Source organism: Metopolophium dirhodum, chromosome 1, assembly GCF_019925205.1.
Source record: "Metopolophium dirhodum isolate CAU chromosome 1, ASM1992520v1, whole genome shotgun sequence".
Lineage (NCBI taxonomy): Eukaryota > Metazoa > Arthropoda > Insecta > Hemiptera > Aphididae > Metopolophium > Metopolophium dirhodum.
In genome coordinates, this window is record NC_083560.1 from 22,851,160 (window position 1) to 22,868,331 (window position 17,172).

Here is a 17,172-nt window from a genome sequence, read left to right on the forward strand (position 1 = left end):
GTATAATTTTATTATAATTGTAAAATATGTACATTTGTCTTATATAATTTGGTTAATTAATTTGTTTTTTATTTTCAAGCATATAACATATTGTATAATATATACTAATAAACATTGCAGTACTCAGATATTTTTTACATGCATATTTTGAAGTATTTGTTTATTTTTTATACATAAATGGATATTTAAAATATAAAATTAAATTAAAATAATTTATAAATATTATGTAACCTATCTAATATGCAAACTGTAATGAATTAGTTAAATATATTTTTCATCTGCATTTTCATTATTGGTATATTACCTTAAAGTTTTGTATCTATAACAGACAGAAGTTAATTTTAACTAACTAGATATTCTGTACATGTAATCAGTTAATGGAGTAGTGTTAACAAAATAAATACTAGAATGGTAACTGAAAATTGTATACCAACAAATACTAATTTTAGTATTAAATACAAAATTATTAGTTGTGAATAAAGAGTAAATTTGTAATAACAAAAAAATTAACTTGAATCATACAAACATACCCTGTAATATATACAAAATGGTGTGAAATACAGAATATTCAATTATGTTACTCTGTCGATACTCAGAATCATTTTTTGTACGGAATGATTTTACATCATTGAATTTAAATTTAACACCATCCATTATAGTTACCCACTTGTAACCTACTGAACATCAGAGTGACACCCACTTACCCGATTTTATTTTTATTAATTGTTTTATAATATTTGTAAAAGCCAAATAATTTATATTTTTTCTTATGTATTTTTGAACTTTGATAACAACTATGCTAAATTAAAATTAACAATTAATTATCAAAATATATTAAATAAATATTAATTATATATGAAATACCTATTATATTATAATATGTAACCTACCTTTTACCTATATAATATGATATAATTATAAATCAAAACGTAATTAATTAATTTTTAGACTTTTTGTTCAAAAGTAAAAATGTGTTAGGATTTTTCGTAAGACAATCAAAAAATGAAACATTACTTTTTGTCTAATTTAATTCAGAACGGATTTTTTGTCCCTGAACTTCCAAACACCAAGGATTTGTAGAACAATGTAGTAGCGATATGAGTACATAGTACGTTTTATAAAAATTGCTTCTATATGTTTTAAACTTACTTAATATTTAGCCGTTCTACGAAATTCGATTCAAAACCTTCATGTATTCGCGGTGGGCGTGTAAGTGCGTATAGGTCCTCTTAAAAAATGTCCGTAATGTGTACTAACAAACGATATACCTACACGGTTTTTAGGTGTTTCGACAAAATATACGCTGGAAAATTGTTTCTGGTCTACGTCGTATGCCTGTAAACACAAATCTTTTATAACTTATAGGTTAGGTTTCGATTTCTTCCTCATGGATACACGACTTTTGTATTCCCGGCCAATCAGAAAATTCCAAAGAGGACTTATATAGTTACACTATTATTATAATACTAGCTGATCCTGTGCACTTCGTTGCCCGTTAAATTTACCAACTCTATATGGCTCAAATTTTGTTCAATTCGTTATTTAATATACGGTGTATGGTGTTCAAAATTTATCTTATATTTTCTGTTGCCTGGAATAAAAATTCTGATTCGGAGCAATATATTATCAGGTAGATCGCGGACCTAGTGCTGTTTGTACGTAAGTGTATGATTTAACTCTATAGTATCAACGTTTTACCAAGTTCATTTTGATATAATACGTTGGATTAATCAATTAATACATAATCCTAACCTAGCCTAACCGTTTTAAAATCCGATGAATAAAAAAAACCAAATTTAACCCTTTTTAAATTAGCCTATTATCTTCTCAGAGATCTGTACACAAACAATAATTTATATATAATATAGCTGATCCTGTGCACTTCGTGGCTTGTAAAAAATGACTACTCTTAAAAAAATCGTGATTGTTCAACTCTTTTTTAGTGTAACTCACTGCAGTAAGTGAAACTCGGCCACCCTGGTAGGCAATGTGCGAAAATTTGATTTGATGCATGCTTGTACCTGATATGCCCGATTCACCAATAGCAACCAATAATAAATAAATACTATTTCTATCATTATTTTTTCTATAACCAATAGCAACTATTCATAAACAAATATTTCCATCGTAAATCTCAAAATCCCTGTTTGAGCACTTCTATTAATTGATCGTAGCGTGAGGTTGTATAGCCTTCCTCGATGAATGGACTAATGGACTATCCAACAAAAAAATAATTTTTCAATTCGAACCATTATAGTACTTGAGATTAGCGCGTTCAAACAAACAAACTCTACAGCTTTATATATTAGTATAGATAAAATAGTGATGTATAGAAAACAATTATTTATATTTAAAAAAAATGCCGTTTAACGTTTTCATATGTTATACGTTTTAATATTTTTCGCGTTGGTTTTCGGTAAATTTTACCTAATATAATATAATTAATGATGATCATTATGAATGTAGCAAGTAGCCGGTATATGAAAATCTGAGATTTCTTCTGAGACAAATGTTTAAACGTAAGAATCCATATTTATTTTAAGGACATTTTTATGACACTTTCAATGATCTTGTCATATTCTAATGTTAGTGTTGGACTGGTGTCTGGCACCAGTCCAGGACCAATAAATATAACTACTGACACTAACTGAAAACCAATATTTCTACCCGGGACGTAACCCGCGAGTTGCGGCGAATCTTCTAACATAATATCATGTACATCATCGATGTAATATGTACCTAATCTATTGGTCACGGATCTATCCATTGTATATGATCTAAGCTTTTAGCAGGATGATAATGATAATGAAATGGGATTTATAAGAATACTCGAATACGGTGAATACTGTCGATTACGAATAACTTACCATGACTGAAACATTATTATTATAGGTAAGTATTCTATATATAGCTGTAAAACTGGTTTTTTTATGTTAACTTTTGAATATTAGGTATTTAGGTATCTATTCAAAACACATTCATACAATTATATTTATAATTTATTATGTATATTATGTTCAATGTTCAAACACTTACATTTTATAAAAAAGTATTTAAATGTTCGAATATAATATAGCTAGGTACCTATAAAGTAAATATTTTTTTTTATCCCTGGAATATATTTATTTGTGGTAACCAATATTTTGATTGGCTCCGGGTCTAAAAGTTTTCTTATTCCGGGCTTGGGGCGTCGACTGCGATTATTAGTTGCTCCAATCATGAACGTATTTAGCGATTTAGGCACAGACCTTATAGACGTGGGCCTAGAGCCGCAACATTATAGGAGACGGCCAATTTTGGCCTAATAGTTTACTCGGACATCGGGGTAACCGGTAAAAAAAACGACAAGGTAAAAAACGTCAAACGCTTTTGCTTAAAAATAACAAATATTATAGTGGCTAATTACAGGTTGTTACCAAATAACTGCCGTCGTATGGCTATATATTCGAAGGACGTGCCCAGGAATTTTTAGGGAGAGGGGCTAAATAAAATTATTCATTGTCTGTTATATAATTATGTAGGTACCTATCTTTATTTTGTCAACATTTGGACGCGTTAGAATTTTTACCCGTGTGTAATGTAGCTGAAGCAATAATTCACTTGAAAAGCATGATGCCTGAAAATGCTTCACCAATTTTGAAATATTTCTATAATACTTACCGTTACCAATGTATCCACTTCACATTTGGAATATTCATAATATTACATTAAATTATGGTGATCAAACCAATAACCAAATGTAGGGTTAGATAGTCATCGATTCTCAAAGTTAGTGTGCCTGGGCCATTTCCATCGACCATCCCTCTATATGGGTATTATTATATTAATAACAATAATCCATTCGGAGGTGGCAAATGACGAATCAAAAGTAGAGCAAAATACACTGGGTACATAACGAAAAAAAATTGTACAAAAATCTATATGCAGAATGACAGAATAAACTAAAAAAAAAAAGCGGGTAAGTGGATGTTGCTCTGCTGTACAGTTGGTTACAAGTGGGTCAATGTAAAATGGATTGTATTCAACATGAATTCAATAATATAATATCATTGTATAAGAAAAACGATTCTGACGGTTTGTCAGTCTGGATTTTTTACGTTATTATTTATTATAGCCTTTAAGTTGAATTAATATTATAATATTATAATTTTTTATTGGTTGTTAAAGTGATAAACAAAGCGTTAGAAATTAAAATCCCATTTTTAGCGGTTTTTCGTAATTTGTTGGTAGTTTTTCTCGTGGTATTAAATAACTATTGAGAAAATCGAAAAATGACCTATTTAAAGTACCATCTTGATCCAATTTGCTAAAAGATTAGGTACTATATGTTGAAATCGAAACACTCCTTCTGGTAGAAATTTTGTATACAGGATAAAAAAAAAAAAAATAAACACCATTGTATAACCACTAGATCCTTCACTCCGCTCAGAATGTAAAATAGTTAATAAAATTAACTAATAAAAATGAATAATATAACTGACTTTTTATTATTAGATTTATAGTTTGGTGACTACAATGTTTTTTTATTCTTATTTGTTTTTTTAATTTGATGCTTTTTTTTATTGAAATTTTATTTATAAAAAAATCTATATTTATATTTTTAAATAAGTATCTGTTATTATCTTTTTAATATATTATTTTCTTTTATATATATTCTTATGGGTGCCAACTTCACGGATGTCTATATGTATAGTATATACAGATTTTCAATACAATAATGTTATTGTTATTCATATAATTATTTTTTATTATTTCATTTAGGGTTATGAGTATGAAATATTGAAAAATATAATTTAAAATTTTTTTTTAAACTTTTGTTTTTGGTACGTTTTATAAAATGTCACATTGATTATCAATTTATTATCAATTATTAATTCTTGATCACGATATAAAGGAATAAGATAAATAATAGAACTATTATGTAATTTATATAATGCGTACTATGTAAGAAATATTTCTTTGATATTTTTCAAACATTATTTTTAATCAACGGATACCTACCTATATTATTATCTAGTAACGGTATCGGAATGTACTTTTTTTAATACTAAGATATTGTGAATTTAATTATAATAGGTTGTTTTATTAATATTGGTTAATCGTGATAGCTAAATGGCTTAAAGGAGGTAGAAGCTTTTATTCCAGATAATGCTCAAGAGCCCTACAGTTGTTTAAGTATATTATTTAGGTTATCATATTATAATAATAACAATATGTCGGTATTTTTGGATTCATTTTTAATTATTTTTCACTATTTTTACTTATATATTTCATCATCATCTTTAGAATCTCAGCCAGTAGGTAGTAGTTTGGTTAGAGACATGCCAATAACAAACAGTTATAATCATGAAGTCGAATGTGGAAAAAAAAGACAACACACTTTTAGTTCAAATATTGAACAAAATCCTATTAGGCTTGAGATACTTGATGAACAACGACAGTATTCAAATATATCAAATGATGAGATAAATAGTTATTTATTTGAGTCAGAATTAGCACAGTGGGCTTTACATTACAAGATAACGCACAGTTCACTCAATGGAATTTTAACCATTTTAAAAAAACATTCATTTTTCTTGTTTACCCAAAGACGCTAGAACATTGTTAAAAACAAAGTCTGTCGAATGCAATAGTATTAAAAAAGTCAATCCGGGTACATACTATCATTTTGGTATTGAAAACGGTATTATACGCTATTCTCTTGGTAGTATTTCAAATAAAGAAATTAAATTAGTAGTAGGTATTGATGGATTACCTATTTCTAAGAGAAGTTCCACTCAATTTTGGCCTATATTGGCATACATACGTTCAACTTCCAATCATGTTTTTCCTATTGGAGTTTATTGAGGAACACAAAAACCTAATGACCATAATGATTATCTAAAAGACTTTGTCATTGAAGCTGAACAATTAATTTTAAATGGTATTTTCATCAATGGAAAGTTTTACAAAGTTGTGCTGGATGTTATTTGTTGTAATGTTCCAGCAAAATCATTTGTTTTAAAAATTAAAGGACATAATGGATTTTATTCGTGTACACGTTGCAAAATTGAAGGGGAATATATTGAAAACCGTTTGTGCTATCCTTATTCTGAACCATCTAAAAGGACACATCATGATTATGTTCAACGAGCTCAAATTAGTCATCATGTGGTTTCTAATAATTCATGTTTGGTAGAAATACCCAGATTTGATATTGTTAAAGGTTTTTTGTTAGATTATATGCACTTGGTATGTTTGGGTGTAGTAAAAAAACTTCTAATATTATGGATGAAAGGCCCCTTAAGTGTTCGTTTGCCATCATGGAAAATTAATCAATCATCAGATTTAATAGTAAATTTAAAACCAGTTTGTATGCGAGTTTTACAGAAAACCGAGAACATTAATTGAAGTAGCTTGTTGGAAAGCAACTGAGTTTAGGTCTTTTTTATTATATATTGGACCAATTGTATTGGATAAAGTGTTGAGTGATTACTGTTTTAAAAACTTTCAAGCTTTAAGTGTAGCTATGACCATACTTTTAACACCAGGTCTTAGTGAATTTGTCCAATATGCACGAGATCTTTTGGAATATTTTTTAAAATCGTTTGAATAAATTTATGGACGACATTTGGTATCCAGTAATATTCATGGCTTAATCCATTTAGTTGACGATTATCAAAGATACGGACCATTAGATTTATGCAGTGCATTTCCATTTGAAAACTACATGAAGGTTCTAAAGACAATGCTGAGGAAGCCAGACAAGTCATTACAACAAACTGTAAACAGATATCATGAAGGAAGTAATTTAGTTATCCAACCTACTAAAACAAAACCAAAAACCTATATTATTTTAGGGTCTCATAATAGAGGGCCTTTGGTAGATAATATAACAATTAATCTACAATATAGTACTTTAGTAAAAGACAATTTCAAGATTAAAAGTAAAATTGATGCAGAGTCATATTGTTGTACCAATAATAATGATATTATCAAGTTAGTCAATATTGCTCATTTAAAAGAAACTGGAGAAACTGTTTTAATAGGAAAGAAATTTATTCAAAAAAAAGATTTTTACAACCAACCAATTCGGTCATCGCTCCTAAATATATACGAAGTACAACAATTATCGGATGATTTTGATTACTGGCACATAAGTGATATTAAAAACAAGGTTATGATATTTCCGAGAAACAGCAACCTTATAGCTATTCCTTTACTACACACAGTATTATAATTATAAAATTCATATTTTATTTTTTTTATGTTAACTTGTATAATTATGTATGATATTTTGCAAATGATATTAGTATAACTTTTTACCAATCGTTAAAGTAAAACTTCATTTAATAAATTGGACAATATAAATCTTATACAATAAAATAGATTCTCAAATCATTAATTTACATTTAAAAATGTATTTTTATTAAATTAAATTTTTTTGTTTAATCACTTGAACTTCAAAGTTCAAACAATAGTAATTAAGTTTTAAAAATATTAACTAACAACAAATTATAAAAATTAGAAGACATCTGCAATTAATTAATGTGTACTATGGGGAAAGTTATCATCCAAAATTAAATTACTCCAATTAGAAATAATAATGGTAATAAGCTATATTATATACAAACATAATATGTATGTACTATTAACATTTGTATACCATGTAATATTATTGAATTTATACAAGTACTTAATTATGTATTATTATATTTATTTTAATAACTGGTTCATTGTCTTTTTTTAGATGTTTTAGTTTCGAAGGAGGTAGATTTTGATAGGTCAATTGGAGACTTTACCCGAAAAGCAGAAAACAGTTACAAGTGATGGTATGTTTACCTTTTTTGTTTTAATAAATTGCTTATAACTATTAAGTTTTAATTTTTTAATTAATTTGCAGATTTTAACCAAGATTTAGATTATAACTATAATGAGATCAGTACAATAGAGGATTGTAAGACACAATCATTAAAATCCAAACTAAATATGCCTGGTTCTAGATTTTCAAATGAAAGTATATTATATTATAATTATTGTTGCACACATTTAAAGATTTTATTTATTAATCTCTAATTATGTCTTTTTAAGGTCATACTAATCATCAGATGTCAGATTGCTCTCCTTCAAAAGTAAAAATAACTCTTTTTAAACCAATAAGTACATCAATTCAAGGTATTTTATTATTTATATTTCATACTTTAATATGGTTAAAAATTCTATTTTATTATATTATATTACATGTTAAATGTATATATTATTAACAGAAAATAATTCTTCATCAACAACTCCAGAAAGTAATCATGAAATATCAGCCATCGTATATACATCATATTCTCCATTTAAGGTCACATCATAAGACAACTACCAATCATTAATTCATGGTGTGCATGAAGAAATAGTCTTGTCAGGTAAATACATTACTTCTTGAACTATTTAATGGTCATGACTTATGACTGAGTATATTATATTATTACAATATATTCATTGTTTTTCCTAGATTATAATACCAAACAGTTATCAAATCTTAGGCATAGGCCATCTACATCAACTAAACACAATTGTAATGATGATTTAGAAATCAAAAACATGATGCCTAAGCCATATTCATCTACAAAATTCAATAATTATATTATTAAAGATAACAAAAGGATGGATGAAGTTTCACCGCAGAGTAATTTAGCCATCACACCAAGAGGCACCAATTCATCTGACCAACATTCTGGTAAGATTTTATTAGTTGTATTGATACTTATAGAAATTAATAAATCTTTTGATTTGTTTAAACATATTATTTTCCTATTACAGATATTTTGAACAGGCTAGTCATATCAATATATCATTTGTTATAATGTAATGTACCTAGTACCTACTTATATTATATAATTTTTAATCGTGATTTTAATATAAAAATAACTGTAGTACGAAAAACGACGAGAAGCCACAAAGATAATTTATATGGTACTTAGTAAGTTTATTATTTACACTATTTAATATTTACCGACACTGAATCATTTTGGTAATTTGGTTGGTGAACACAACAATAATTATCTACTTTTTTTTCTTAGTGTATACGACTCTTTTATTTCTTTTTACAGAAATTTACAATTTTGAATTTTCAAGTGTTACACTCAGAAAATCTATGTTTGGTCAACCCAGAGTTCTTGTTAGTGATGATATAAACTCATTTATGGGAGAAGAATATCAGACTTTTTTGGAAAGTTTTGGTATAGAACAGTCATAAAATGCATTTTAAAAGAATTAAGTACCTAAGAATCAGGTCGATTAATTTAGTATAATATATTAGTATTTTAATATTTTTTGCTTTAATTTAATCTTTACCATACAATACAAAATCAATTAAACTATCAACTAAATAACATATTTATTAGTACAACTTGTGATTTCTATTATTTATATCAAAGGTACAACCAAAATCTTTTGTTATGATTCTGAAGTATTTCCAAATAATTGAATAACATAAGAAACATATAATCAATATCAGTAATTAAATATATCAAAACATGAAAATGTATATTATGTCTAAAAAGATTATTGTTATTCAGTTAGTTTCAGGTTTAAGTTTATAGATTAAATGATTTAAAAATTAAACCTATAATCTTTTGAGAATAAGAACGTACCAGATTTACGTGACAAAATCAGTTTTGCCCGTGGCCGCCTGGTGCTATTTTATTATGAAAAGAATATAGATGTTTGAAAAATTATATGTTGTATTTTGATGGCAAAAAAATTTATTTTTTAGGTATCTTTGTAAATTTGTGATTTAACATAAGGGGCTTTACCTGAAGATAATAATATACAAAAAGTATAACAAACAAGACTACCTTAATTTATTTTAGTGTAATACTGTCTGATATTGTACCATCACTGAATTTCACAATACCTAAAGGAGTTCTATCAATTTTTACAATTCGACATTCAGAGATCCTTTTACGTTTCAAGTGCCTAGCCCATACTTTTTGATATATGTGGATTAACCGGTTCTAAAAATACAAACATCCACCATAAAATAACTAACATATTAAGCAATATGAAGAATAACTTACTTTATCTGGAACAAATGAATGATTATTGCAATGGATTAAAATAATATGCTTGCTCTTTTGGTTAATTTGATAATCATATCCAGCAAATATTCCACAAGAAATATGGAACCGTGCACAGCAACCGCTTGCAGAGCAACAAAAATTACCGGATGTTAAATTGCATATTAAACACTGTAAAATATTTAATACATTTAAAATGTTGCATAATTTAGGTATAAAAAAATACAACTTAGAAATGAACCCATAATATACCTTTTGGTTAGTTATAAAGTCTGTTGAAAAAGTATTGGTGGGTAATAACGGACTTCTGCCGTGCACAAAAAGATGACATTCAACATGTGACCATCCATTGATTTTAAATTCTTTTAGAGCACCACCTTTCAATGGACAATATATAGAAGCCTATAGGAACATACATTTAAATACTTATTAATATTATATTATAAACTTTTTTTGATAAATTAAATATTTTTTCTGTATACAGATTAATCCATGAAACTATGGCAATGAAAAAAAAAAAAACTTAAATTTAATAACAAAAATAAAAAATAATAAATTCTTGAATCAGAGTATTCATTTGACTTGAGAATTATTTTTTAAGTTTGAGCAATCATACATAATTTATTAATTTATAATACACTTACAGCAAGCCTAGGATTTGTCATGCATCGATCACACAACCAATGAATACTTGTGGCTATAGTTATGCCATAACACATTTTATGAACGGTCAAATAAAATTTTTCACATCTTATGAGTTTTTCTTTAAAAACCTTGTCACTGCCAGAAAGTGCATGTTTAAATAATGCTTTGGTGGGTTTTCTTCAAGGTAGGTAACACGGACGATTTGGTATGATTTGCCAATTCAAGTTGAAAGTTAACTATTCAAACATAAAAAATATATTATGATTTTTAAATATAGCTTTTTCAAATCATATTCTTAAATCATATTTTTATCATAATGCCGAATCTAAATTATTATAAGTAGGTACAAGTGATTTACTGGAAAAATGTATTATTTATTACCTTTTTACGATTTAACATCATACATATTGAACAATGTGGATCATCCATACTTCTATAAATATTATACAGTCGCTCAATCTTAAATGAGCAACAATTCTTAACCATATCACTTATATTATTTTGTATACCTGTGAATAAAAATTTCTTTTTAAATAGATACTTATATTCTATTCAACATAACAAGTAACCTTAGTGGCCGATTTGTGCACATAGGTGTGGTTTTTAACCACAGCAGGCATACAGATGTTTGACTCGTATGAGTGACAAATTAGTTTTCACCTGACTGTCACCCGACAAAAACTGGTCGTCACCGAGGTTAGGTTTTATGTTGAATAGAGTATGATAAAAACATATAATGAACATAAAATTAAATTATTTATAAACAAAAATAAAAATAATACTATCATAATTAGTATTTATATTGTAACCAATATTACTAGAATTATACATAATATTATATTGTACAGTAGAACCACTTATTATGATGCTGTATACAACAATATCGGATACTACGATTCCTAGCCATGTACTTGGTTGGTTTTATGTCTCAAGTGCAGTATGTTTTTGTCGTCCGGAAATAAACAAAGTTGATATTAAACAATCTGCTTCAATTAGGCCATTTAAGATCATTATAAGCATATCTTATATATATAAAAATCTTATGTCACGTGTTTGTCCGGGATAAACTCAGAAAATACTGGACCGATTTTGATGAAATTTTTACACCGTGGGTAATTTGGTCCAACTTAAAAGATAGGCTAATTTAAAAAGGGGAGGACCAACCCCGGGAGGTGCTCAAATAGGAATTTTGAGATTTCAGATAGAAATTTTTGTTTATAAATGGTTGCCATGAGTGACGTCGTATAAAATGATTCGTTCTAGAAATTTCAATCCATTATAGTGAATCGTTTCAATTTATTGCCACGAGAACAAACAAACCATTTATTATATACATCGACGATTTGTTACTGTACATAAACATACTCAATCAGTATTATTATTATGCATCTATAAGCAATAGTGGGTTTTTAAGCTATAAAATAATAATAATAAAAAAAAAAATATTTGCTTTACTTTTTAAATATAAATTATAATATAATATCTAACTATAAAAATGTGAAATGAAAATCTCTGGAACTACTAATCACATGTTCTTGATTTTTTTTTTAAACAAAAGAGTATTTTATAGAGAAGGTTTATATGAAAGAAAATTTTAGGAAAATCCAATCCACCGGTGTGTAATATATTGGTTGCTAATGGTTAATCATGTTTGTTGATTTGTATAATTATCTTTTGTCAATATAAATATATATAAAATATACAAAAAGACCAGATAAGTCGTCCCAGAGTTTAGTCTGTATAGTTATAGTCTGTGTATTTATATAGAATTGACCTCATGTAAAATCTAAAGGTAAGATTATTATCTAGACAACCTCGTGGGATTTTTATTATATTTTAATTTTAAAGCGAACTATGAGTATTTTAAAATTGTAAATTGTTTGTACATTTAAAAGTACTCATAACTTGCTTAAAAATTAAAATATAATAAAAAGCTCATGAAGTTGTCTAGATGATAATCTTCCCTTTAAACTATATGAGAGTTCAATTTACTCTAATTTTTAAATTAACGGAGCTACACGTTTTTTGTTGAGTGTAAAATTTGCTATGTTATGCACTTGTAAGACGGAGACAACACATGCGAGTATCACATCCTCTTAATTGATTGTATTAATCCATCATAGGTGGAATACGACAAACTTAGTATAATTTTGATACTTTAGAGTTAAATCATACACTTACTTAAAAACAGCACGGGGTCCGCGATCTACCGCAGGTAGATTGCCCACTTGATAATGTACTGCTGCGAACCAGAATTTTTAATCGGGGAAACGGAAAAGTTAAGATAAAATTTTGAACACCATACACCGAATAATAAATAACCAATTGAACAAAGTTTAAATCATATAGAATTGATACATTTAACGGGCAACGAAGTGCGCGGGATCAGCTAGTCCTACTATGTTTTTAAATGCTAACTTATATTAAAAAGTTGAAATTTAATATTTTATGATTGTTATAATATAAGAAGAAAATAAATTAACTGAAACATACCATCAATTTCATGTTTTTCTTCCTTAATCGGCATAGATACATGAGTTGGTTGAATAAAATTCCGTGTGGATTCCAAATTTATTTTTTTTTTAGTTTGAGTCTTATAAGATGGTTGACTTTTTGAATTCATATGGGGTTTTGAACTGGTGAAAGATGAATTACGTGGCTTTTCCAAATTAAATAGTGGTAATGGTTTAATTACAACTATATTTAAATGCGCGTTATCTTTAACAGTGTCACATTTTACTGTTGAATATTTAATACTCTTATTGAGACATTTATTCACATTTACAGCTTTATTTGAATATGTTGTATCATTAGGCAATTCAGAATCTGATAAAAGTGCTACATGACGACGTTTTCTACCAGCTTTAATATTATGTTTTGGAATACCTATATTGCTGTAGCATAAAAAAACCAAATTAAAAAACTTATTGTTGGATAATGAAAACTAACTTACTTCTTGTTACATAATATGTTAGATTTACTAGTCAAAGGAGCTTCTAAAGTACCAGAAGTATCTTTTGGATGAGTACCAATATTATTTTTTTGAAGCCATAATTCATAGTTTTCGGGTTGTATACGTTTAACCAATGTATCCATACAAATCTTCACTGAATCTTCACTGCAATGACACAGTGAAGCTTTTTTCCCATATTCCACCCAACGTGGAGATGTAAAATTAGTGGATTCCGCCATATTGAATCCGTGGTTAAAACCCGAATGATATCCAAAGGGGAATGTTATCATAAATTCACCTCGCTCTTGTGTGATCTATAACAAATAATAATATTGATCATAAAAAAATCATAATTACCTAATGATAACCAAGTTTAAAAATATTAATTCTTAATTATTTACTTTATTAAATGGTATAGAATTTTGTTTCAAAATATTAGAAGATATAATCTTCGTTGTATGTCTGAGAAAAGCAGGGCAGTTTGAAGTTTCAGTTGAAAAACAGCGATTAGCCAATCTTTCAAAGTAGTAGCCATGTTCTGGAGGTATTGTATACCTTAAGTAACATGAGATATATAATATATAATTACAAAGTATAATAATAAAATGTTAGAATAATCTTACCATGTCTTTGGATATCCTTCATGTATATAGTTAATACTATACAAGTCCATGTCTTCAGTGTGCCAAGCAAACAATGATTTCCACATACCAAAATATAAATAAGCTGTATTAACACCTTCAATTCTAACACCATAATCTTCATTTAAATAATCTAATATTGTACCCAATTTGTTAATATTCCAAACCTTATTTTAATTTAAAACAATATTTACTTCATTTACATATACATTTGAAATCAAATAAATTATAATTTATAAATGTTTAAATGTAATACTTACACCAACATCTTTATCCGTAATAGATCCAGATACATCTGCACTATACAATGGGGGGTTTGTACACAATATTTTTCCTATTAAATTCATCAGATTCTGCTATTATTTTATAATCGGATACTGTCATAGGTTTCTTTTCTACATTAAGTAGTTAAAAAAGTCCTCAATGACCTCGTGCAACCTAAATCAAGATAATAATTTATGGACTTGGTTTATTAAAAACTGAGTACTTAAACGTAGTACTTGACTGATTGGAGCTGGAATTTTCAAACTCATAATATCATCTTTATCATAACACTTTCTTCTTGCTATCCATTCGGGTGGTGGGCGACCTACAAGATTAATATTACATATTTAGAAGAAAAATAATGTAGAATTGAAACAATAAAATCTGAAATTGATATTAAAATGCAACAATTTTATAATTTATTACTTTCGCCAATCCAGCTCTGTGAACACCTTTCTTCTCCATCAGCTCAATATAGCTACTGAAATTTTTAAATTCTGTCCAAGTTGGTCTGAAAACCATGATTTTATATGTATCTTTATCAGAACACATCTTATCTAAAATAATAAAGAAATAATTATTAATATCAATGTTTTAATGTTTTAAGTACGACTGTTAGTTTGAATTTATAAATCATATTACAATAACCACATTTTTAATCCAAAATGTTTTAATGATTGCAATGAATATAATGTTGTTTTGAATATCTGATGCTAAATACTAATAGTACTTATAATACTAATAGAGCATCTTGTTTTATTTCTTTTTTTAAAAAAACACTTAGAACATAATTTCTTACCAAATTACCTAGGAATATATATAGATTTATGACTATATTTATTATCAATTGATGAAAACCGGAAAATTTAGTGTGGCATCTTTTTAAATCAGTAGAAGATTAAAAAAATCTGTGTTAAGGGGCCCTTTCCGAAATTAAATAAAACTAGCTGATCCCGCTGGCACTTTGTTGCCTGTTAAATGTACCAATTCTATATGACTCAAACTTTGTTCAATTCGTTATTTAATATTTGGTGTATGATGTATGGTGTTCAAAATTTATCTTAACTTTTCTGTTGCCCGGAATTAAAATTCTTATTCGCAGCAGTATATTATGAGGTAGGCAATCTCCCTGCAGTAGATCGTGAGTGTCATAGGCTAATTTAAAAAGGGAAGTGATCACCCCCGGTATGTGCTCAAATAGGAATTTTGAGATTTACGATAGAATTTTTTGTTTTTTAATGGTTGCTATGGGTTATATATATATAGATAAAAATAAATGTATAGACGTTGTTGTTGTTTTTGGCCATGTCACCAGGTGTGCACTTATGTGGCTATAACACCGGAACCACTTAACCCACAGCGTACAAACTTCAAAGAAACCATCTACATATCAATCTTACTATGTCCTGAAATTGTTATCAAAATCGGTTTGGTGGATCTTGAGTTATAAAATTTATTCAAAATGTACACTTTTTTTATATATATAGATTTAAAAATTGATATATTTTATATTTTAGTTGCCACCTTAATATAAAACAAAAAAAAAAAATGCCTTCACAGGAATAATTCTTAGTTCTTGTGGAGTTGTTAGATTTTGATAACTATTTTTTTATCTGAAATAAGAAGACTTCCTACATGCCGCATTAAACTCCAATTTCCAATTTTATTTCAAATAATGGTATAATAATATAATTTATAAAAACTGTATGAATGTTTAAAGGATAGACAGTCATTCATTCATTTTTATATAATATATACATTAGTATTTAATTTCTATTTGTTTATTTTATTAATATTAAGTAACACCTTAGCTAACTAGTAACTATCCAACTATCAGATTTTAACAATCAAACACATTTGAAAACTTACAATTTGGCGGAGATATAGGAAATATGTAGAGAATTACAATTTACGCGCCATCATCAACAACTGTATTCTATATTTTTCTTTCAATTCGTCCGACGGACTCACTCATCTGCGGTCAAACGCAATACCTGATAGTAGTGTCGGTCGTTTGGTAGATTGGTTAAAAACGAACGTTTAGGTAACGATGGATCGATCGCGGTTTCAACAAAACTTAAACCATTTACCAACGGACTAGCGAAGATAACACCGAACTCGGGAGACCGTTGTACGTCTTGCCACTGTCGATAATTTCGAATTTAACGTCAAACTTCCAAGTTTCCAACTCAATACGATGAGACGATAACGGTACCCACATGCCAAAATACGTATCACGACGAAATAGATGGGTACCTGTGTCAGCGACTTGTTGATACGCATCGAGTTCGCAGACCACTCTACACCCCTCCAACTAGCAGCACTGGTTCGTTCGCCGCTGTACTATCATGTTGTACGGGTAACTTAACGGCCAACGAAATGAGGCGAACTACGACCATGATTGAGAATGGTTGGAGGCGCTCACCGTCTTGTATTGTTGCTGACATACCTACCTATCTATTTTGTCATGAACGTTACGACGTTTGATAGAAAATTATACGGTAAGGATGGCCCCACTGGCCACCGTCTTTTTCATGGCGTCGTGTTTTGTCGTCGTTTTTCGTTCGTTCGCGCTCACGATTTAAGATAGTATCTTCGCGCCTAAATTATTGTAATCGTATAA

At 28.2% G+C, this 17,172-nt stretch overlaps 1 pseudogene; it reads right to left on the reverse strand.

Moving 5' to 3' along the window:
• Nucleotides 1-9,638: 9,638 nt before the first annotated feature.
• LOC132934331 (lysine-specific demethylase 4A-like) lies at nucleotides 9,639-16,836 on the reverse strand (annotated as a pseudogene).
• Between the last annotated feature and the right edge of the window lie 336 nt (nucleotides 16,837-17,172).